This window comes from Podarcis filfolensis (assembly GCF_964270895.1).
Source record: "Podarcis filfolensis genome assembly, chromosome: 2".
Lineage (NCBI taxonomy): Eukaryota > Metazoa > Chordata > Lepidosauria > Squamata > Lacertidae > Podarcis > Podarcis filfolensis.
Genome location: NC_139605.1, coordinates 69,655,156 through 69,678,204, shown reverse-complemented (window position 1 = coordinate 69,678,204; position 23,049 = coordinate 69,655,156). Strand labels below are relative to the sequence as shown.

The following is a 23,049-nucleotide window of genomic DNA, read 5'->3' as shown; positions in this document are numbered from 1 at the left end:
GTCCATTCCAGGAGACCATAATGCTGTAGATCACAAAGAGCAATCCGTATCCCGTGGCACAATGCACTTGTGCGTCTGGCTGTTAACCAGAAGGTTTGTGATTCGAGGTCACCCAGGGACGGCCATAGGCAGGATTCCTGCATTGCAGGGGGCTGGACTAGATAACCCTCGGGGTCCCTTCCAACTCTACATTTCTATGATTCCTGAGTACCGTCAGGGCAAAGGAGGATGCCTGTATGTCTAACAAGCAGAGTCAAAGAAGCTATTAGAGGCAAGAGGGCTTCTTTTAGCAAGTGGAAGTCTTGTCTAAATGAGGATAAGAGGGAACACAAACTCTGGCAAAATAAAAAAGCAGACAGTAAAGGATGCTAAAAAAGAAGGTGAGGAGCACATTGCTAAAAACATAAGGAGCAAAAGGAAAGAGGGAGTCAAAGGTGTGCTGAAGGGAAGATAAGGATATTGCAGAGAAGCCGAAGGAATTATTTGCATTTGACTTCTTCACAGCGAAAGATACAGGGCACATCTCAGTGCCTCAACCAATTTTCACAGTCAGGGAGTCTGAGGAAGTGAGGCGAACAATGGTGACAAGAAGCTGACCAATCCATAGGTCTGGACAGCATCCACTGGAGAATTCTAAACCGAGCACTGGAAAGTGGCCAATATAACACCAGTTATTAAAAATGTATTCAGGGGAGATTCTGGAAATTACAGGCCAGTTAGTTTAACATCTGTTCTGGGAAAACTGAAGGAAAGTGTGTGTGTTTTTAAGGTAGAATTACTAAGAATATAGAAAGACGACTGTCATTTTAAAGCAGAACCAGGATAGCTTGTCTCAGCAAGCTGTACAAGTTCTTTGAGAGTGCCAACAAGCCAAGGTGATTCAGTTGACATTGTGTGCTTAGGCTTCCCAGAAGCTTTTGACAAAAGTCCCTGAGCAAAGGCTTCTTAAAGCAAGATGAGGTAAGCTCCTCTTGTGGATCAGTAAGTAAGTGGTGAAGAAACAGGAAGCAGAGACTAGTGACAAATGGACAGTTCTCCCAACAGAGAGAAAGTGTAGTCTCCCAAGTATCAATATTGGAGCATGTGCTTTAAAACTTGTTCACAAACGATCTATTCTAGAGCAGGCTTCCTCTACCTCGGCCCTCCAGATGTTTTTTGGCCTACAACTCCCATGATCCCTAGCTAGCAGGACCAGTGGTCAGGGATGATGGGAATTGTAGTCTCAAAAAACATCTGGAGGGCTGAGGTTGAGGAAGCCTGATCTAGAGCTAGGAGTGAGCAGTGGGGAATCCGGGTTTGCTGATGATACTGGATTGTTTAGGGTGGTTTAACCAGAAGGGATTGTTAAAAGCTCCAAAAGGATCTTGCCAAACTGGGGGAATGGGCAGTAAAATGTCCTGCTTGTGGGCTTCCCAACTGGTTGGCCATTGTAGGAGTCTGTGTGGGGCAGTGGTTAGTATATTGGAGACCCCACATTGTCATGAAGCTCACTGGGTTATCTTGGACCAGTCTCTATCTCTCAGCCTGACCCACCTCACAGGGCTGTTGTGAGGTTAAGATGGGGAGAGGAAATATGCCACTTTGAGCACCTTGGAGGAAAGGTGGGATTTAAATGTAATAGTAATCCCTGAGTCTAAATTTGCCTGACTGTACGACTGGTTCTTTCACAGCATAGCATGGTTAGTTATTATGTGTTCAGCTGCACTTCTTCCATGTAAACAAGAGGGAGTGTGCACAGCAAAATGCTCTGTGACTGACAAGCCTGGATGGCTTGCCTCTCCTACTCTAATGTTGTGAGAACGGCAAAAGTTCAAAATGAAACCTCTAACTTCAGCAAGGCATTTTGGACAGAGGGGTTTTATGGCCCATTGGTAGATAATGAAGAGGAATGGAATCTGTGAAAGGCTGGGCCACACTTATTAGGGAAGCCTTGTCTCAAGCTTTTTCAGCTACATATCCAAAGACAGGCATTTATCACTCTCAAGAACTCCTTGTGTATATGTGAAGGAGGCAAACCAGATGAAATCTTTGTCCTTTCACCTGGGCTTCAGGCCAGCCTTAAAATATCTCTTGTACCACATCCAAAAACAAGAGGTGGGGGGATAGAAATGCCAATGATTGCTCTTATTTTCTTAGCTCGTTGAAAGCGGATGTCATTGCAGTGACTTGTGCTTTCAGAAAGACGTTTGTTTCAAGGTCTCCATCTCATCCTGCAAACTTTTGATCCTGGTAAGTGATGCTGAATTTTTACTAGGGCTTCTATTCTATTTGATGTGTTAAGTTTATTATTTATTAGATTTAAATCATGTAGAAAGTTTTGGGGGGGAAGAATCTGCCCCACTTCCCATTCTATTTTCCATAGACTCTCCTGTTTCTAACTGCACCAATATGTGAAAAGAGGAATGAACCACACACCCACCCCTCAACAAATCAATTCCCTGTTTAGCAGTTTGAAGCAAGTCCCTTCCTTCAGGAGCGCCATCTCAGTTTCTGAACTTCTGGCATCCTTTCTTGCATGGACTAGCCAGCCTCCAAATTCCTCAGAGTTTAAAACAATGAGGAACTTTTGCACCTCTCTATTCTTCACTGTGGTCTTTCAAATTTTGCGGAATTCTTCTAATTTTTCCTCTTGACTTCCTGCAGTTGAAGGAAGCCTCATAGTGGCTTTTCCATTTGTTTTCCCCACCTCCATCCCAAACGATCTGCAATATGTCTGTGGTTATTAAAGATCACAGCATGGTATACAGATTCAGCTCGGGTGTGTTTGGCAGCCTTCTCTCTCTAACCCATGTGCGTCAAGCTTTGAGGCAGACTTCCTCCAGCAAAATGGGGGGGGGGAACCTAATCTTTATAAGGCAATAGCTCTGCTTCATATTGGATTATTTGATACCAGATGGAATTTAACTTAATTACACAGTCTGAGCAATGAGAGCACAGAACTCTGTGAGTTCCTTTTTGAAAGCTTTGAGAACTGGACTTCAGGCCTTTTTAAAAATTATAATATATATATATATTGATCTTTATTTTTATTTTTTTCATTTGGGATGTAAATTAGAGTTGGGGAGAAGAGCAGACTCTCCAGATGTCCCTACCTTCCAGGGATGTCCCTGATTTAGAGAAGCCATCTTTGTTTCTGATTTGATCCCAGAATGTCCCACTTTACCTTAGGATGTCCCTATTTTCATTGGAGAAATGTTGGAAGGTATGGAGTTATCTGATTCCTGAGCTGTCTGAAGGCAATCCTGTATAGGGAAGTTTTAAAATGTTTAATATTTTATTATTATTTTATATATATATTGGAAGTTGCCCAGAGTGGCTGGGGCAACCCACTAAGATGTGTGTGGTATAAATACAGTGGTGCCTCGCAAGACGAAATTAATTCGTTCCGCGAGTCTTTTCGTCTTGCGATGTTTTTCGTCTTGCGAAGCACGGTCAGTCGCAACTGCACCTCTTCAAGCGGTTTTAAGAAAAAGGAAACAAACTCGCAAGACGTTTTCGTCTTGCGAAGCAAGCCCATAGGGAAAATCGTCTTGCGAAGCAACTCCAAAAACGAAAAACTCTTTCGTCTTGCAAGTTTTTCATCTTCCGAGGCATTCATCTTGCGAGGTACCACTGTAGTAAAATTATCATTATGGAATGGGACATTCGTAATTTCATCAGAGAAATGTTGGAGGGTACGGGGGAGAAGGGATTCACGGAATTCTGTGAGAATCTCACAAAGGTTTGGCAGCAAAGCTAAAAGCTCAGGTTCTTTGACTGATTTTGTCTCCTACGATTTGAGCAAAGAGAAAATTTATCTTCTCTCAAAATGAAGTCACCATTCCAAAGCAAAAAAGATTTCATGGGACTTGAATCCCAAGACCCTGTTCTGCTTCCTTTAGCCTCCTTGCCTCTCTGTAGCTCACATTCCTATTCCACATGGTTTCCACAAGATGAAAAGTGATGGGTTGTTCCCCCTCAGCAACCAAAGTCCTTATTCTTTCCAAAGCCACTGACACAATGAAGGGCATTTAGACGCCTATACAGGGATATCTACTGTAGCTTCACAATCACAGCTTTTTATTCACAGGAGAGCACCTACAAGCTCCTTGTGATGCTGGGAAAATATTTACACTGGAACCTACTTGTGAGTCAGACAGAAGGGGGCATCAAACCGCACCCAGATTTTTAGTAACTCATCAATAGACACAACAGCTACTAATCCTCCCTGGGCTTTAATTTTTACCTTGAGAATAGCTTACGGAGCAGTACAATGAACCAAAAGTTATGTGGGAGGAACCCTGTGACTCTTAAGAAGGGAAGATGGTAGTAAAAGTGCTGAGAGCAGAAGCCAGTGAACTACTGGATGGTGAGATGCATATATAGGATGTATTATTCCTCATACGCACATTAGCCTGGAAGTGGGTTAAACCACAGAGCCTAGGACTTGCTGATCAGAAGGTTGGCGGTTCGAATCCTCGCAACGGGGTGAGCTCCCGTTGTTCGGTCCCTGCTCCTGCCAACCTAGCAGTTTGAAAGCATGTCAAAGTGCAAGTAGATAAATAGGTACCGCTCTGGCGGGAAGGTAAACGGTGTTTCCGTGTGCTGCTCTGGTTTGCCAGAATCAGCTTAGTCATGCTGGCTACATGACCCGGAAGCTGTACGCCAGTTCCCTTGGCCAACAAAGTGAGATGAGCGCCGCAACCCCAGAGTCGGCCATGACTGGACCTAATGGCCAGGGGTCCCTTTACCTTTAGTTCCCATTGAAGTCAGTGGGGCTTATTTCTGAGTAGATATGCATGAGGTTGCATTACTACTCATCATGTAGTAATAGTGTTGCGTGGAGGGGGAATCAATGCACTCTTTTTTCTTTTAGATTTGTTAACTAACTCTGTGGTGCTGTGGGGGCAGGAATTTGGAGCAGACGTCAAGGGGTCACAAGGGGCAGGTGAGCTCCAAAATGCAGCAGGGTTGGATTATCACATTTTGAAGTAAACAAAGAGCAACCCCGCCCAATAAGACTATTAAATCCCAAGTCTGCACCCTTAACAGCAAACTAGAATAACCTTTTTTTAAAAAAAATGGGGAAATTTTGAACTAGGCTCATTTGCATTGGAAAATTTTCAGTTTGTATCAAAGAAAAATTCTCATATGCTAGAGAGTATGGTTACTTTACTTGCATTTAATAAGTGTTAGAAAGTTTAAAACTTCCCAAGCTTTACCAATAATGCATTTGTGCTTGGCCTTCTTTCACTGTTATCAATGAACTTATGACGTGGAAATTTTTCCATGGAAAAATAAAGCCCTAGTAAAAACTACCACCCCATATCACTGATGCATGCTCATGCACAATCTTGTATTCCTCCGCTTCCTCCCCAATCCCATTCCTAACACTTACAGCAGCCTTCTCCAATTTGTTGCCTCTCAGATCTTTGGGGCTACAACTCCCATCAGCCATGCTTACTGAGGCTAATGGGAGTTGTAGTCCAAAACATGAAGAGGGCCCCAGGTTAGCAAAGGCTAACTTACTGTGAGGACCCTGATGAATGGAATAGAGAACATTCATTCATTTGGGAAGCATTGAAGTAGCATTTCTGCTTTTGCCACCTTATTTCTGATTGCCAGCTGCTTTTTGCAAGTCTGTTCAGCATGTTCTCCACTCCCGAAGTGCTGTACACCACTGCCAATGTACTGGGAAGCAACAGCCCATGCTGTCTGCTATGTGGCCAAGCACTGCATTTAAGGAAGATAGGGGGGAAAAGCTAGCTCTTTATATCACATACTGGCAAAAGATATCCATGCTACTGAATAAATGGAAAATGTATTCCAGGACAGATTAACCTAAAATCTTATTTTTCATCAGGCCATTTAAGGACCTAGGGTTTTTCATTTGCTAACCTGAAAACATTCCTGTGGCTTCTCCCTGATAAAAAGGCAGAATGGGGTTATGAACTGTGGAGTTGAAAGGACACCAGGACAAGGAGAGGGAGATCCTGGGACACAAGTTCAGTGGAATCTCCTTGAATTGCCATTTCATCTTGAGGGAAGCTTCATTCTTGATTCAAAATGGTGCCCAACTGTATCCAAATGGATAAAAACCTCAGAAACCATTGTGCCAATTTTGGGTAACATCGGTAAAGTTTTGAAGGATTCAGTCCACCATCTTGATTCAAAATGTCACCCAATTGTATCCAAACATGGACAAAAAGCTGCTCTTTGCTCTCAGTAATTATAATGCAAAATTTGGTTGTGGTACGTTAAAAGGTGTTCAAACAACTTTCCAAAATATATAGAAGAAGATACTGGCAGTCTCAAATCACCATATCCTATCTAACAAGATTTCCATTCATCCTCAGCAACCACTCCCAGTCCCTGCCACCACTGCTCCTTCAGTTCTTCTTCTTTTCCCTCTACTCCTGGCTGGGTTTGCTGCTTCGTCCCTCCACCTGACCCATAATCCCTGGTGATTCCAGATGTGGCCTACAGTCTTGGGGCTGTTAGGCAGCAATGGCCATTGCAGAAAATCATTATTCTAATCCATTTCTTTTCCTTGAAATATGTTTTCTCCAAACTTCCAATTTAGTACTATAGGTGCTCCAGATGACCCATTTATGGAGCATTCATTCTGATTTTCTTGCACAAAACATATGTGGTGGTTAGACTAAGTCCACTCTTTATTGAGCATTTGTTTTGATTTGTTTATGGTGCACTTATAGGACAATAAGCACTGTGGTTTTTTGGAGGCTCTTCCTTCTATCAGACACCATAAATAGTTTGTGTTTCCAGGGCACCATCTCATATTAATTCCTACATCAAATTCTGCTCTGACTACTTTTCTCCCCCCACCCCAATATATTCTGAAAGCATTTCTTTTTCCTTTTCTTCTGTTGTACCTTGTCTCTCACTCTTTCGTAAGCTGCTTTGTGAGGACATAACTCCAAAAAGTAGCTTTCAATATTTTGCAAAGGCAAATAAACTGGATGAGACAGCTGAAAAACCTGCCTGTTATAAATGAGGATCTGCTCCAATAATGGGCAGGTTCCATTTTAACAGGGCCAAATCAGCATCACCAGGCACCTGCCAAAGTCCAAAACCTCTTCAGGGCCCCAACTTACAGCCCCACAGAACCCATTGGCCTTGCTGCAGCTTTCATTTGTCAATGTCTTCTTGTAACCCTCTCTGGCCCTGGGGCGCAGAGGGGAGGGAAGGGAAGTGGAAGGCCAGGCCTGTCTCTCTATGTGGAGATGGGGATTGGGATGTGAGGGAAAGACTGACTGCATGAAAGAGGTTGTTGTGGTGGAGAGGGACTCACTGGGCATTTTCCACAAGGGGCTCCCCAGAAACTGAATTCACTTTTTCCTCAGCTGAGTATAGCAGCACCTGGTGGGCAAAGTAAGGTAGGGAGTGTCTTCAAGAGAAGGAAGGGCAGCAGGTGGCAAGAGGTATCCGGTGCGCCCCCACCATCAAGTGACCCTTTTCAAAACCAGCCACCACACCAATGCTCCACTTTACATGAGTGTGTCCAGCCTTTGGTGTTTTCAAGAGATGGGTCTGTCACCATCATGTCCAGTTTTGCCTTTATGCCGTGAAAAGTAAAAAAAGAAAAAGAAAAAGAAAAAAGAAGAGGGGAAAATATTTGCCTTCTGCTTGCAAATTTTTACGATCCCGCTCTAGTGCAGTCCACCCTTTCCTTAGCAATGGAAGCCTCAAAATAAATACAGATCTCTCTCCGGCTCAGTCGAGTGGGTCCATCTAGTTTAATCATCTGTCTAGAGAGGAAACCCATTAGAAGCATGATTTACTTAAGGGCTGTGTTGTTGCTGCTGCCGCTGCCGCTGCTGCAGTGCCTCCTGCCCGCCAATGACTGTGCTAGCGGATCAGATGAGCCTGTTGTTCTTCTTTACCGGTCCTGCTGTCTGTCAGACGATTGTCTCGGGTTTCCTCCACCCTCCCTCCTCTCCTGCCAGTGTCAACTTGTGGCTTTAGATTTAAGGGGTTTGTCTGCCACCGCTCCATCAAACAAGGTCTCTGAGGCAGCTGGAGAGAGCCGGACAGCAGCCAGCACTGAACAGACAGAGCTTTCCCCCCTCTCTGGTAGCAGCACCCTGTTCTGGACGCCGTTTTTGGAAGCCTTGCAATGACCTGATCTGCATGCTGTGACCTGTCACTTCTGTTCTCTGCAGTCACTGAGGGAAGAGGGGGAAAGCTATATAGCACCCAAGAGAAACTGTACAGGAATCCTGTGGGAGAGCGAAACCTGCAGGCATACTGGGCTGGCACACCTCCCTCCCTGTTGTCCAGATTGCTACAGGCAAGGACTCTGCTTCCTGGCAAAAGCTCCCACAGCCGTCAGCAGGTAAGAGGAAAACCATCCGGTGTGAGCCCGGGATAAGGGATCCAAGCCAAGAAGGGACTGAGTGAGAGAGGGAAGATAAATGAGGGAAAGCGGCAACTCCAGAAGGAGTTTGTGGTTCTTGCAATGCAGAGGATGCTTCCTGGCTCTAGAAAAGACAGCAGTGGCCAAGATTGTTCTGCATGTTGACATTAAGGCAGTGAATTGGGGCTTTTGGCTGAGCAAGACTTACGGTGTACTTTTATGTGCAAATAGCATGGCCCACAGGTTGGAGGGTATCAGGGAGTAAGAGTCTTCGGAGGCCAGGAAGGAAAGGCTCCCCTTCCCATACCATCAGTTGCGGCAGTGGAAATGAGAGGAACTGTACGCTGTATGTTTGCCCAAGAAAAAGAGGGCTTGCTGGATGAGTTTAGCTTGGATGCTAATTGTATGCTTAGTGCTTTCCGTCGTAGCAGCAGTAGCAATGTAGTTCCCTTGTTGTGTATTTATTTAATTTATTTGAGTAATGCATTTAATAAATATACATTGTTTAGTTCCCTTTGCCCCCATATCACTCTAACTTTTAAGGATACAGATTCTTCCAAGGTAGCTTACAAGTGAAATCAAAACACATTTAAAAAAATGAGCAGACAATACCAAAACATAAAAATCCATCCGGCTTCTTCCCAAAGGGCAGTTGATGTCAGTTGGCCCCAGTGGCGTAGCGTGGGGGGTGCAGGGGGGGCCGGCCACACCGGGCGCAACATCTGGGGTTAGGGCAAATCCATGGGTTAGGGGGCGCAAATCCACAGGTTAGGGGGCGCAAATCCACAGGTTAGGGGGCGCAAATCCACGGGTTAGGGGGCGCAAATTACTTGCCTTGCCCCGGGTGCTGACAACCCACGCTATGCCACTGGTTGGCCCTATGGAGAATGGAGATGGGGTGGGGATGGGGAATCGTCCAGCGGAAGCAGAAGAAGACTTCTAACATTACCTTAGCCTGCTCCTCTTTTTCCCACGGGTCAGTTGGTGGTAGGTGGCCCTGTGGGATAGAAGCGACAGTTTAGCTGAAGGAGGCTGGGATGTCTTCACCACCTGCCTCCCGCCATCATTCATGCCTCTTCTTTCCTTTCTGCTTGTGACATGTCACAATCTGAGAGTGCTTCCAGACGGGTGTTTATTGTGGGATTGGTGCTGCCCATACATGCAATTTTTTTAAGCACCCAGAAAGCATGATTGGCAGCCTATATCCCCCCTTAACTATTGATTTACCCTTTCTGTGAAAAATCTGGTAAGTTAAAAAGCAAACAAACCTGTTGCCAATGACCCATTTCTGATATCTGTTTGACCCTTTTGCAATATTAAGCCCTGGTCTGGAAGCACCCTGAGTGATGGGGCTCTAAAGGAGCCTTACGTGTGCTGTTTATGTACTCAACATATCTCCTAAAGCATTGTCTATTTATTTACTTACTTGCTTACTTACTTACTTACACAATTTATATAGCACTTAACTACAATCATCTCTACAGGGACGCGGGTGGCGCTGTGGGTTAAACCACAGAGCGTAAGACTTGCCAATCAGAAGGTCGGTGGTTCGAATCCCCGCGACGGGGTGAGCTCCCGTTCCTCGTTCCCTGCTCCTGCCAACCTAGCAGTTCGAAAGCACGTCAAAGTGCAAGTAGATAAATAGGTACCGCTCCGGCGGGAAGGTAAACGGCGTTTTCGTGTGCTGCTCTGGTTCGCCAGAAGCGGCTTAGTCATGCTGGCCACATGACCCGGAAGCTGTACTCCGGCTCCCATGGCCAATAAAGCGAGATGAGCGCCGCAACCCCAGAGTCGGCCACGACTGGACCTAATAGTCAGGGGTCCCTTTACCTTTACCTTACAATCATCTCTAGTGCTGTACAAGAAATATAGGACAGGTGAAGAATGGGGGGGGCGGTTGTTGTTACTGCACTATTTATTGCAGATTCTGGAGTGATTTTATCTGGTCCCTGGTGGCTCTTCATGTTTTAATTGCTGTGTGGTAAAATGTTTGCTCACAGCTTTACACATATATAGAAAAGAGAATGATCTTTCTGGTGTTGTGTGTTTGTGAAGGAAGACCCAACATTTTAATGTTAAATCTCAGTTGGCATTTTTAAAACCAAGACTTACAGCTGTTTGGATGGTGACGATGGTGGTGGCGATGATACCACCTAATGTACCGTATGTGCTTCCAAAGTGTAAAGCTCTTTACTTCAGAAATGATGCCTATTTTATTATAGTGCCTGTCATCTTGTTAGCTTGCTGGCTTGCAAAGCAAAGAACAATTCTGTCCCCAAGACCATTGCCTGGAAAACATTGCTGCTCTGTTGCATCTGACCACATGAGATACAAATGGCTATAGGACAGGGATGTGAAAGCAGATATTTGCCTGACTGCCTGTCTCTCCATCTGCTTGTTTGTTTTGCTTGTTTGAGATATGATAGCTCCATGATGTGAATTTCCCACATTCACACACACTTGGGGTGGGGGTGGAGGGATAGATATCTACCATTCCAACCTACAGAGTACTATACTGTTACAGTCATGATCTTTGATAGACCTTTCTTGCCTTCATATTGCAATCCCGTCACATGCCTATTGTGATGCTCACCACACTTCACCAACAGAGAGAAGCTCTAAGGGTGCGGTGCTTTGGTTTCCTTTGGAAGGAGGACACTGAAGGCCTATTGGCATTGCGTAATATTTGCACTTCTTTACAAACACACAGGTCAAGCATAGGTGGAGGCTTGTGTTAAAAATTCCAGCAGGCAGCCAAGGTCCATTGCTTCAGGGAGGCAGCCAGCACCCTGAGATGTTTACGGAGACCAAACTCAGCTCTCTCTGGGTGCTTCCAGATGATGTCTTTATTAAAAGAGATTAACCCTCTTCTGAGCAAATATCCAATTTGACAACAATAAATTTTCAGTCAGATTTATGGTGCTATAGCAGAGACGAACTGCTGCAGGTTTTGCTAGTGCGTTTTCACACATTAACGTATTTCAGACACATCATTCAAACCCAGAGATCAAGTACCCCAATTTGGAATTTCCCTACTTAGATATTGAAATGAAAGCTACCTGAAATGGAATGTCGTTTAATATGCCATTGGTATGCCAAAACTAATATTTAATTAAATTGAAATTGACACACCAAGCAGTACTATTGAGTTCAAGGTAAAGGAACACAGTACGGTCTCTAAAATCTTCTGCCACTATACACCTCAACCTTTTGTAGTTTATAAAAATAACACCTGTTGAGCTAGTGACTTATAGCTAGGCAAACATGTTCTACTTGATGAGGTCTACAAATGTTTAAGATTTCAAACTGATCCAATAAAAATGGTCACATGTACAGCAAGATTTAAAGTGTTGAATATGGACATGTCTCCTCTTTTTATTCCAATTTTTGAACAACCATACCATATATTGCTTTGCTATTTTGGTAAAAACCACTGATGTGCTTGATTCAGGCTTATCAGGGAAAGCAATCATTCATTGGCCTGGTGAGGTTCTGAACATGTGGATGGAAACAAGAACTGAAAACTGCCCTGTGCTCTCTTGATGAAGGGCAATAAAATAATTTAAATTCATAATAATAACTACAGCCTATGGGAATAAGACTTGGCCTTATATTAATTTCTCCTAACTCGTTCTCCGAAGTAACAGAGCTATGTGAAGGGGGATAATTTTCAGTACCATTGTGATGACATTTTCTTGGGCCTTTTGGTTGTCAGTGATGAATCCTCACGGCAAATTGCTCTATGAATTAGTTATCACTGAGAGAACAATTGGGATAGTTCCTACTAGAAAGTGTTTGGGAGCCCCCAACTGGGTCTTCCAAGCCCTCTCTAGGTGATTGTCTGACTCATGAAGATACTTAAGTTTGGACATATTGAGGTAAATAGTTATTTGGTGCTTGACATCATTCATGTCTTAATGTCAAGTAAACTTAGTTGAAGGACTGGGTGGTTTTTCCTGAACTTTGACATGGGCCCTGTTGTAGTTCTAGTTGTTTCTGCTGAATGGATCTAGTTGCCGGGTGTATGGATGGAGGCTCACTCACAATGGCAGATGCATCTATCAATTTTAGTAGAGTCTAAATACGTGATATAAACACCCAATAGAAAACAAGCTCAGGAACTACTGACACAATAAATATTTTTTGCCATTGAAAGCACTATTTTTAAAGGATTAGTTCAGTTGTCACTAATGGTATTTGTCAGTGTGAAAGAGGGTGTATTTATCGCCCCGCCATCTGACTACATTTGTATCTTTGTTTGAAATCCCTGGGAGTTAAACTGCTTGCTGAAGTAATGCAGTAATGTTTTGGGTGTCTCAATGCAGCCAAAACCAAGCCCTCTTTCCAGCTCTGCTGAAATCACATTGCTAAAGCCCCCATGGGCATTGCTGCACTTCCAGTAATGAGTATCATTAGGTAACACTTCAAGGTGCTTGATTACAGGATCCATCCCATCTGGGAGCTGCCAGACACTGCATACACACTAGATCTTTAAACTGTATCCTTCAAAGCACATTCCTCTCTTATAGAATCCTGGGGAACTGTAGTTTGTTGAGGGTGCTGAGAACTGTAGCTCAGTGCGGGTTAAGCTATAGTTCGTAGGATTCTTTGGTGAGGTGGAGAAATGTGCTTGTGTTCACAGTGAAGAAGTGCTCTTTGACACATGTGTCAGGCAGGACAACAGGGACTGAAAAGCGCAGTCATAATAGATGTAGCGTGATAGACATGTATACACTTCCTTCACTCTTTTTCTAAGAGGAAAAGCAATTTCAGCTGCAACCAGGAGCAGAGAAACAGTGGAAGGACCAGCTGCGAGAACCTCTCTTCTCCATCTGCTTTCCTGCTCAAAATCAAGCTCTCTCTTCCACCTCCTGGGGGAAATGGGTGGATCGTTTCTGTGTGGGTGGAGAAGCAACTGGGAAGCCATTTTGAGTGTGTGTGATTGGGAAGGAATAGTCACAGGGGACTTAAGCAGCTTCTCCCCCTGATTTGCCCTGTTGCCGGGACCAAGCCCTTCAGCCGGCCAATAGGGCTGGCTGGTGGGTGGGGTTAGCTGCATTTAAGCAGCCACGGCAGCGCTCTGTCCCCAGTCTGTTCCACAACAGCAGCAGCGCTGAGCTCATTGAGACAGGAACATGGGGAGGCAGCAGTGAGGTAGGGGAAGGAACACAGGGTGGATGCAGCAGCCTTGCTGGCTTGGACTGATGGGAACTATAGCTCAAAATAGCTAGAGGTACCAGGCTGGCAAAAGCTGCTTCAGGCACACACCCCCATCCTGATATGCAAGGTACCGTCTTCATCACCTTTTGTGTTTCCAGAGCCCATTTTGAGCGGTCTGATGATTTCTCCAGAAGGCTTTCAGGTGCAGACTTACGCACGAGATTGCCTTGTCCCTTCTGTGAATGGGGGAAAGCTCAGAAAAGTGCAGGGGAGAGCACATTTGAGTTGTTTGCTTCCACATTACTCGGCTCACGAGAGTAGAAAGTTCATGTGAGTAATTATTTCTGGAAGCGAGCAGCTGGCTGATTATTAACATAGACTCACAGAGAAATGTCCGTGCTACCATTCATGCATTATGAGGTAATGCTGCACCCCTCTGACACATAGATTAGTCTTCCTTTGAGGTAAGGCAGGATGGGGGGGGGGGAGAACACATGAGAAGTGACCATGTATGGATATGTAGATTCCATATGTTGATCTAATGAACAGATTGCCTAAATTTGGAGGAGTATTCAGGACATGGGGTATATAGAAGTGAGCCAATATTGGCTGAATCATGAAAGGAAAAGTAATAAGAATCTCAGGTGATTGAAAAGTTGTTTGTATTACAGCATGGAATTAATTTGCAAACTTGAAATCTATGGTATATGTATGTAAGTATAGTCTTGGGGAAAGGTTTCCTCATTTTACGTGCATGGCTCATTATATTTCCCCAAGATTCTTCCAGGGAGGGTGGTTGAGGAGCTGCAAGATGTTGTGGACCTTTCTCTCCATGGACAGAGCCTGGGCCTCAACAGTACTGTACAGTGCCAGAAACCTCCACTTCTAGTGCAGCAGGGGCAGAAATGAGGCATGTTGTGGGCAGATGTCTGGATGTAGCCCTGGAGAAGACAAAAAAACCAGCCAGCCCTGGTCATCTAATCCAAACCCCTCCAGTGCAGGAATCTTTTGCTCAATGTGAGGCTCAAACAACCCATGACCCTGAGGTTAAAAGTCTCATGCTCTGCCAACTGAGCCATCTGCCTGCTAGCTTCTAAAATGTTATCTGTATGTGTCGCACATGGAGACCAGAACACTGGTGGAGGGGCCTGCCCAGTCTCCTGTTCATTGGACCAGTCCAAATACTGAGCTCTAAGTACAGATGGGAGCACATTATTGCCTTCAATAATATGTGTGAAGGAATGATGCTTCTTGTATGTGTGTGGCATTCACCTAGGTGTGTCATTTCATAGATGCTTAAGTTAGTAACAATGCAAACAATTTTGTATTGATGTGACTCATAATTTTTCCAACATAAAATAATAGGCAATTTATATACTGATTTTCTTAAGCCATTGGTTGGTTTACTAATCTCATGAGACTCTGCTAATCTTATTTTGTGAATAACCAATGTTATATGATCACAACCTCACTGAGTGAATAAGTGCAGTTTAAAAAATTGTGGAAAAACTAACTGTTCATGTCCCTGCTTTATTATAAGCATCTTATTTTTTAGCTTAAATAGTAAAATTCATTGATTACAGCTGCACCCATTGTTTGATCTGATCTCTTTGCAAGCCTGGAATTAGCTACGTTGAAAGGGTAGGTATTAGTCTTTTTTGTACTTCATGACAATTCAAGGAATTTCCCCTTAAGTACCTTGTATTTGTGAGCTTGAATCTGGCCCAACATGCTTCATGTTGAATGCCTTGCCTCCTTGCAGGTGTTAAAGTGGAACTGCTCTTAATGATAGCTTAGAGGTTTCGGCCAGCAACGAATGCGTCAGCCTGCCTCCCCATAGGAGTGAGTCACTGGAAGCTTATTATGTCAGTACTTCATCATCTGCATTGTCTCCTATTGTCTTCCTGGCACAATTCAAAGTTTGAAAAAGAAGGAGGAGGAAAGCCATAGATCCCTTAAAGCCTTTGATCCAACATATCTAAGGGACCACCAACTCTCCATGATGGTCTGGAAAAAGCCATTTTGAACTGGCCATTCACATGGTAGGGCCAGATCGCATCTCTGTGCATTATTCCCAATGCCATGCCCCAACTGCAGGCCCACATGCTGCCTTCCTATAGCACCTCCTGTCTTTTATACATGTATTGTCCAAGTGGCCCCAATCATGGTTCAGCATTCCAGTGGCACCCATCTGAACAATGGCTAACACTAGCCAGAGTTTTATGTTTTAAGGTTAGAGCTAACCATGGTTAAGATTAATGCCAGTGAAAATGGTACCCAATTTTAAAAGGCAGGGAGAGTGTGAGGGAAATTTGTGTGCAAGAACAGAGAAACTTTGAGGAGGGAATGTACATAGGGCATGTACACACTGCATGATAGCATGCATTCCGTGCTGAAGGCAGGTGCCTTTTTGTGGTGCTCTAAACATGATGTCACCCCCATCCCACACTATCTGTCAATCTAAAAATGCATTCTTCTGAAAAGTTTAATGTGTATACAGAGGGCACTTTCTCAGGTCACTTCCCATTGGGCAGACCTCCTGACATTGCAGGGCTGTGGTGCTCTGCCTCGCCATGTTTAAATGGTTTATGAATAAAATAGGCAAAATAGGAGGTGACTGAGCTGCCTCTGTATACTGATTTACAGTGGTTCCTCAGGTTAAGTACTTAATTCGTTCTGGAGGTCTGTTCTTAACCTGAAACTGTTCTTAACCTGAAGCACCACTTTAGCTAATGGGGCCTCCTGCTGCTGCTGCGCCGCCACCACACGATTTCTGTTCTCATCCTGAAGCAAAGTTCTTAACCCGAGGTAATATTTCTGGGTTAGTGGAGTCTGTAACCTGAAGCATATGTAACCTGAAGCGTATGTAACCCGAGGTACCACTGTATATCCTCTGTACACCAGTATATCCACACACTCATTTCAAGCCCCTCTTTTGAAAGACTACAGTTTTTAAAAAGACCTATGGAAACACTAGTTGAGGGGAAGGGAACAGAGAAGACGACTGTGTACTAGTCTGAAATTTTGCCCACCTGTGTATACAGACAACAGGGATAGCAGTTGCAACTTTAAATGACATTATCATGAGAAGGTGTGTACAACTGCAAACTGCTATGTACAAAGTGCACTGTGGAAAAAATGGCTCCATGTGTACACATGCATAGTCTGTTCCTGATCCCGTAATAATTGTTAAAATGTTTTTCAGAGAATTAAATCTGCCCAGGCCCTCCATAGCAGTAGCACAAGTATAGAACTTCCTTCCCATGTGGCAGAGAGGGCTGATGGGAGTTGTAGTCCAACATGTGGAAGACCGCAGGTTCCCCACCTTGCACTACGGAGTGTGTAGATGACTTTAAAACTAATTTCTTCTATACAGTTTATATATGCACACACATATACAGTGCCTTAATGAACAGTAACCTTGATGCAAATCTCAAAGCAGAGCAATTTTTCTTTTAGGATGTAAGCAACCCAATTGCACGTCTCCTCAAATGGACATGTTGGTGCAAGCTCACTCTACTCACCAGAAGAGATGCTTCATTCAGAATAGTTTCCTACAAGGAAATAACTTTCTTAGGGTGTCATATACTCATCACTTGAGGCAGTGCAAACATAGTTTTCCAACAGTATAAAAAAACGATAAAATGATATTCTTGTAAGAAATATAAATGTGTGCTGTCGCCCCACGGTTCAAATTTTGACACAAGCTGAAGCTCTCCTTATGCTGGTTGATAAAGTGCCTGTACACCACTTGTCTGTTGTACGATTTTTGACCAGCATCAAACCAAGTGGACCAAGTCTGGACCAAGTCCAAACTGACTTCACTTAAAAGCATTGGGTTTAAGGTGTGAGGAGAAATACCTGCCATGGCCCATTCACACGTAGAAGTCATCAACTGGCTTGCTGTTATCAAGGGACCAATAAGTGGGGGGTTGTTCCCGGCCTTAGCTATTGCTAAGCATGATGAAAGGTGCACTTTTCTCTCTCTTTTACGCAATCATCCGGACACACATACTACAAGCAGAATCCAAATACTGGTCGTTTTGTTCATTTTCATGGTGCTTCTCCTGACTAAGTTGTGGGTTCTCTTTTGCAAATAGATGAGGAAGGGCAAAACAGCAAAGAAGTTGTTCTTGCCCTGTTTATAGTCTGGCTAGAAATAGCAGGTATCTTGTTTGAGAGTCTGCCCTACATTTATTTACATTCTCTATCCAGCAGTGAAAAATGGCGCCACATCTATTTACATCGCTTAAGGGTCTCACTCTCTGGAGCAGCAGATTGTTTGAGTCTCTCTTTTAGGCGCTTTTCAGAAGTCCAATAAGCTGAATGAGTTTGGTATTTCACTGGTTCAAGTTTAGGCAAGGGCACGGAGAAAAAATGTGTTCTGCATGGTTAGGAAAATTCTACAAATATGTCTTTTCCACTGAATTTTCAACCACTTGAGGTAAGACACCGACACCTTGACTTCCTAGTCTACTGCAATAGCTCCAGATCCAAGTGCTAACCAACCAGCGAAAAACACCCTGGGTCTGAAGTAATTTGGGTGTACAATATTGCAATGATATAATACAGTATGGAAACAGGAAACTTCCAAAAAGGTCAACACCCATCACTACTTAAGGCCCAGATTCGAAATGTGAACAAGCTGTGCACCAAACTGCAGGAAAGACCATGGGGCATCTCTTCTTCCTCACCTTCCAGAGATTGTCCTAGGTAATTGTTAGTTAAACTAGTGCCAACAAATAATGAAATCTACTGACAACTGGTCCTGTATAGGCCCTCTTGAAATGAATTCCAAAGGTAGGAGTTTTGTGAATTGCACCTATGTAATAAGAAGAACACTCTAGATCAAACTTCCTAATGTTTAGTTGGAATCTCCTTTCTTGTAATTTGAATCCATTGGTTCAGGTCCTACCCTCTGAAGCAGAAATAAAAAAAGCTTGTTCCATCTTCCATGTGACAGCCCTTCAGATATCTGAAGATGGCTATCATTAGCGTTGGAATAGTAGGCATGCATTTCAAGCAAATATAGACTCTTCTTTAGCATTCCTTCATAAGGCCTGTTTTTGTACTTTGCCTCTTCATATACTACTTACCTAAGTCCTAAGAGCATCATCAGAGGCCCTTCTCTGAGCTTCCCAGCAAGCTGTGATACAGCAGGTGGTCAAATGAGAAAGGACCTTCCTTGTACTGGCCCTTGGTTGTTGAATGCTCTACCCAGAAAGGCTTGCCTGGCACCTACTTTAGTATTATTATTATTATTATTATTATTATTATTATTATTATTATTATTATTTTGCACCAAAGACCTTTGATCTGCTCAGGCCTTTTAAACTCTGTACTTGCCTTATGTAGTATTATGTTGTGATCATTATAATTCTGTGGAGTTCTTAAGTTTTTTTGTATATTTTAGAGATTGCTAAGATTTTTAGACTCCCTGTTTTAAAAATAATTGTGTTTCCTTTTACCATGTTTTAAGTGCTGTTGTGCAGAAATTTCTTTCTCTGGAATTTGCATTATTTTTATATGTCACCCAGAGAATAGTTGTTATTGGGCAACTAAGAAATAGAATAAACACAACAGGATACAGCACATACAAGCTGCTGAGCCAAAATGCTGGTTCACATAGCCTGGCTCAATATACTCTGACTGCAGCAGTAGCAGCATTTCAGGTAAAATCCCAACTCTACTACTGGAAATTATGTTAACTGGGAATGGAAGGGAATGAGATTGAATCATGCAAAAAAATGTAGGGTGTATAATTGAGTTTGGGCCCCTCCCAAAAAGGTGCAGTCCTCTTCATTGGTTTCTCATACTCACTGTGCAAATTTATTTTTTATGGCTTCCTTCTTCATTTCCCTATATGTGAGTCAGTCCTGGGAAAGAATCAGCTTTTTTCTCACATGCATCTTAAAGGGAGAAGCAGTAAAATGCACATGCATGGCACATTTTTGACATAGCACATAAATTTATAAATAAACAAACAACACCAGGTGACATCAGGTGTGGGGCAGGTAGAGGGGCAGCTACCAATGCATGATTGGATGCCCTAAAGTCAGTTTGCCCAGTCATCTGATGTCACTGGGACTTCGGGTGAATTTGGCCCATGAGACTACTGATAATGATCCAGCACACAGAGCCAAAAGGGCTTTCCACCCACATTCATTAGGGTATCGTACTATAACAAATGAGAGGTGGGACATAATTAAATAAATCTATTTAAACTGCAAAAAAGGCGTGGAAAGGGCAAAAATGGTGTGAAAAGAGCAGGAAATCAGCTAGCAATCCTGGGAGCCTTTGCGCCAACCTTTGAGGAATGTGGAGAGCTGGACTGAGAGCCACCGTCGCCACCATTCATGCCAGACTGTTAAGCGCTGCTGGTTTTTTTAAGGGTTTTTAAAGGGTTTTAGAGGGTGTTGACAGGCTTTTTAGATGGTGTTCCCCAATATATGCAGTTTCACATATACGCTAGGTACCCGGTAAAATAACTGCACTTCATCTGAGGATTACACAGTGGTTTACAGTATAAAAGCACAAAAATACATAATGTAATAACAAACAAAACAATACAATACCCTACCACAGTTTAAAAGACCATAAATTTTTTAATTAGCCAAAGACCAGGGAGAAGAGGGACTTCCGGGGTGGCGCCACCGGCAATGGCGGACTCCCTCTGAACTGGAGGGAATAGCTCCGCGGGAAACGGGTCTTCTCCGCTACGGCGAAGCGGGGACCCTTTCAAAAATCACAGGCGGATGAAGCCAGTGAACATGGGACTCGGCGGGCACCTTTAGCGCCCCCCCCCAACTCGCTAAGGAACCCACTAACGGGCTCCGAAGTGAAGAGGGGGAAGTGGCGCGGTGCTGAGAGTCAACGGCTATTTCCGTGGAGCGAAGCCGCATAGCCGTTGCCGGAGAGCGCTGCCTCTTTCCTGGGACAATTTGGACTTTAAAACAAGCACCCGTGAGTACTTAGATTTTGAACAATTGGACATCAAATAAGGACTAGCAAGCAGAAAAGAATTGGATCTTAAAATATCTATTTTAATTTGGTACGGAACGGGAAGGTCTAAACAGGAAGTCAGCCTTCCGTTCTTTTGTAAACAGAATAAAGCAAAGACAACATAAACTAGAGCTAAGAAAATCGTCTTGAAAGGACTGGATTCCATCATTTATAATTGTGGAACCCCCCTTTGACAGCAGGAGTAGGGGGAGGATCATTTTTAGACTGTTTAAAGTGAGTTTAAAGTAAAGTAACTTTCCTCCGTCCTGATACTGGAGCGGGGGTGTCAGGACCGACGTTTGAAGTTCACTGACCAGAAAAAAGTGTTTTTGACAGATAGTGAAAAGAAGAGAAACATAGTGATTCCACTGTTCCTTTTCGCATTTGAAAGGAATAAATATTGACAAAGTATCTTAAAAGGGGAAACTCTGTTGCAAGAACAAATAGAAGTTTTCCCCCTAGAGGGAGACTGTGAAACTGTAACCAACTTCAGGGAGTCGGCAGCTGTTATAGATTACAATCGTGGGAACAGACATTTGACCTTGCAGGACAATGTATTCAGAAACCTTGTTGTGTGTCTTTTATAAAACAAATGCCCTACTGGAACAATTACACGAAAAGGTGAATTGGATGGCGACCTCGGCTAGAAATTTGGAACAGGCAGTGGGAAACTTTGAACAGGCAGTGGGAAAATATGTGGAGCCCACTCAGGAATTAAATCAGGAGTGTGTCTTGACAGAACAGGCCCAACAGGAATATGAGTTTTCGGACTTGACAAATGAACTTGGAAAAAGCCACATCTGGAAAGAAAAAGTTTGGTTTGGCTTGGAAATGGGGGGCTGGATTGACCCCACTATGCTGAGATGCCTGGACTTTTCAAATATGGCAATGGGCTGTGAGATGTTTGGGATTGTGGGGGCTCCTAATCTTGGAGGGTTTTTGAAACATGCTGTTAAATACCATATGGAATTTAGTGTTGAATATGGAAAAGGGGCTGATCTGTCAAGAAGGGCTAAAAATATTGTCAAGCTGGAGCTATCACGAGCAGGAGACAAGGGAAAATACAGCTACAAATATGAGGAAGAGCTGCGGAAGGGACATGGAAGAGACCTGAGGGCCTCGGATATAAGGTTGCCAGGTTAAATGAGCTAGATTGACGTGATAATAAGGACTGACAAAACCCGGAACCAGGAGAAAGGGACGTTGGATCAAGATTGGACTTGTTTGTATTTCTTTTTTTTACCATTAGAACTGTTTTATAAAATTGATGAACATTAGAAAAATATTGGAATGAAATTACTTGGCTTTAGCAAAAATGTTTAAAGAATTATGAAAGAATGTTATGGTTATGAGAAGCTGGTAAGGACAAGATTTAAGTTTTAAGCTTTAAGATTTATCTTATTATAGAAAGATAAGACTAAAACAGTTTAGGGTAATGTAATGATAGAATATTATGAAATATGGAAAGGATTTGCTGGGATAATTAACAACTAGGATACAAAGAAAGGGAGGAGGAGGAGGTCTAAGAAAGAAGGTAATGACAGTTGAGGATTTGGAAATAATGAATTTGTTTTTTAAATGCTTTTAATTGTTTGTGATGTATTGTTGTATTTTTTTCTCTTTTTTCTTTTTTTCTATTTGTTTGAATCTGTATTTTTTTTGGTCTTTATTTTATTTTGTAACATTTTGAAAATTCCAGTAAATATCATAAAAAAAAAGACCAGGGAGAAGAGGAATGTTTTTGCCTGGTGCCTGAATATATGCAACAAAGGCACCAGGTGAGCCTCCCTGGGGAGAGCCACCACACAGAAAAGGCACCTGTAATGTTTAATAAAAGAAACACATAATGTGACATCATCAGATCCACCATTTTCTTACCCTCACTCAGATTCATTGAATGCACACTTGCAGGGAGAGAAGTGCTGACTACAGTCAAGCTGTGCGGTGCGATTTCTGTTGCAGCCCAATACCCTAATATGAACTATATCAGAGACATGCCATGAAGATGTGTGTACTCATATATTGAACGTGCTAAGGAGAAGGGGGCGTGGTGAGGATCAGCAGCTTTCACCATATGTCTCTGGATACATGAAGGCCCCTTTGGAAAGATTATCCTATTTGGTGAAACTTGATTTCTTTTGGGCTACAACTGCCTTCTGCCCCTGTTGCAGCCCCAAACATCTGGAGGGCACCAGGATGGTGGAGGCTACTGTGGAGCCTACAAAATCACAATATCAAACAAATCATTACTTAGAAAATGTAATTTTTATGTGGAAGAAATTCACAGAGAACATACATGTTGTAGCAGCTGTGATGACAGTATACTTTCCACTGGGTGGGAAGCAAGCATATCAAGAGGGGAAAAACATCTCCTGGGTCTGTTGTTTCTCTGGCCTGCTATACGTTGTGATATCTTAGGGGTGCTGGGAAGGGTTTTCAGCAAGTGTCCATTTATACCAGATGTAACCACTCCTTAAAGAGACATAAATAGATGAGATATACACCCCGAGGCCTGACTCTTTGTGGCAATA

The 23,049-nt window shown here is 43.3% G+C and overlaps 1 protein-coding gene across 4 annotated transcripts in view; it reads left to right on the top strand.

The window, feature by feature from the left end:
- Positions 1 to 1,708: 1,708 nt before the first annotated feature.
- The window catches only part of FGF1 (fibroblast growth factor 1), a 55,391-nt gene continuing 34,050 nt past the window's right edge, over positions 1,709 to 23,049 (top strand). The window contains exons 1-2 of one of the 4 annotated variants that reach the window (XM_083600255.1): positions 1,709 to 2,229; positions 8,163 to 8,335. The gene's annotated coding sequence lies outside the window, so the exon portion shown is untranslated. Of the gene's footprint in view, positions 2,230 to 7,869; positions 8,336 to 15,104; positions 15,158 to 23,049 lie in introns of those variants that run through there. The other 3 variants (XM_083600259.1, XM_083600256.1, XM_083600257.1) reach the window with 3 other exon arrangements.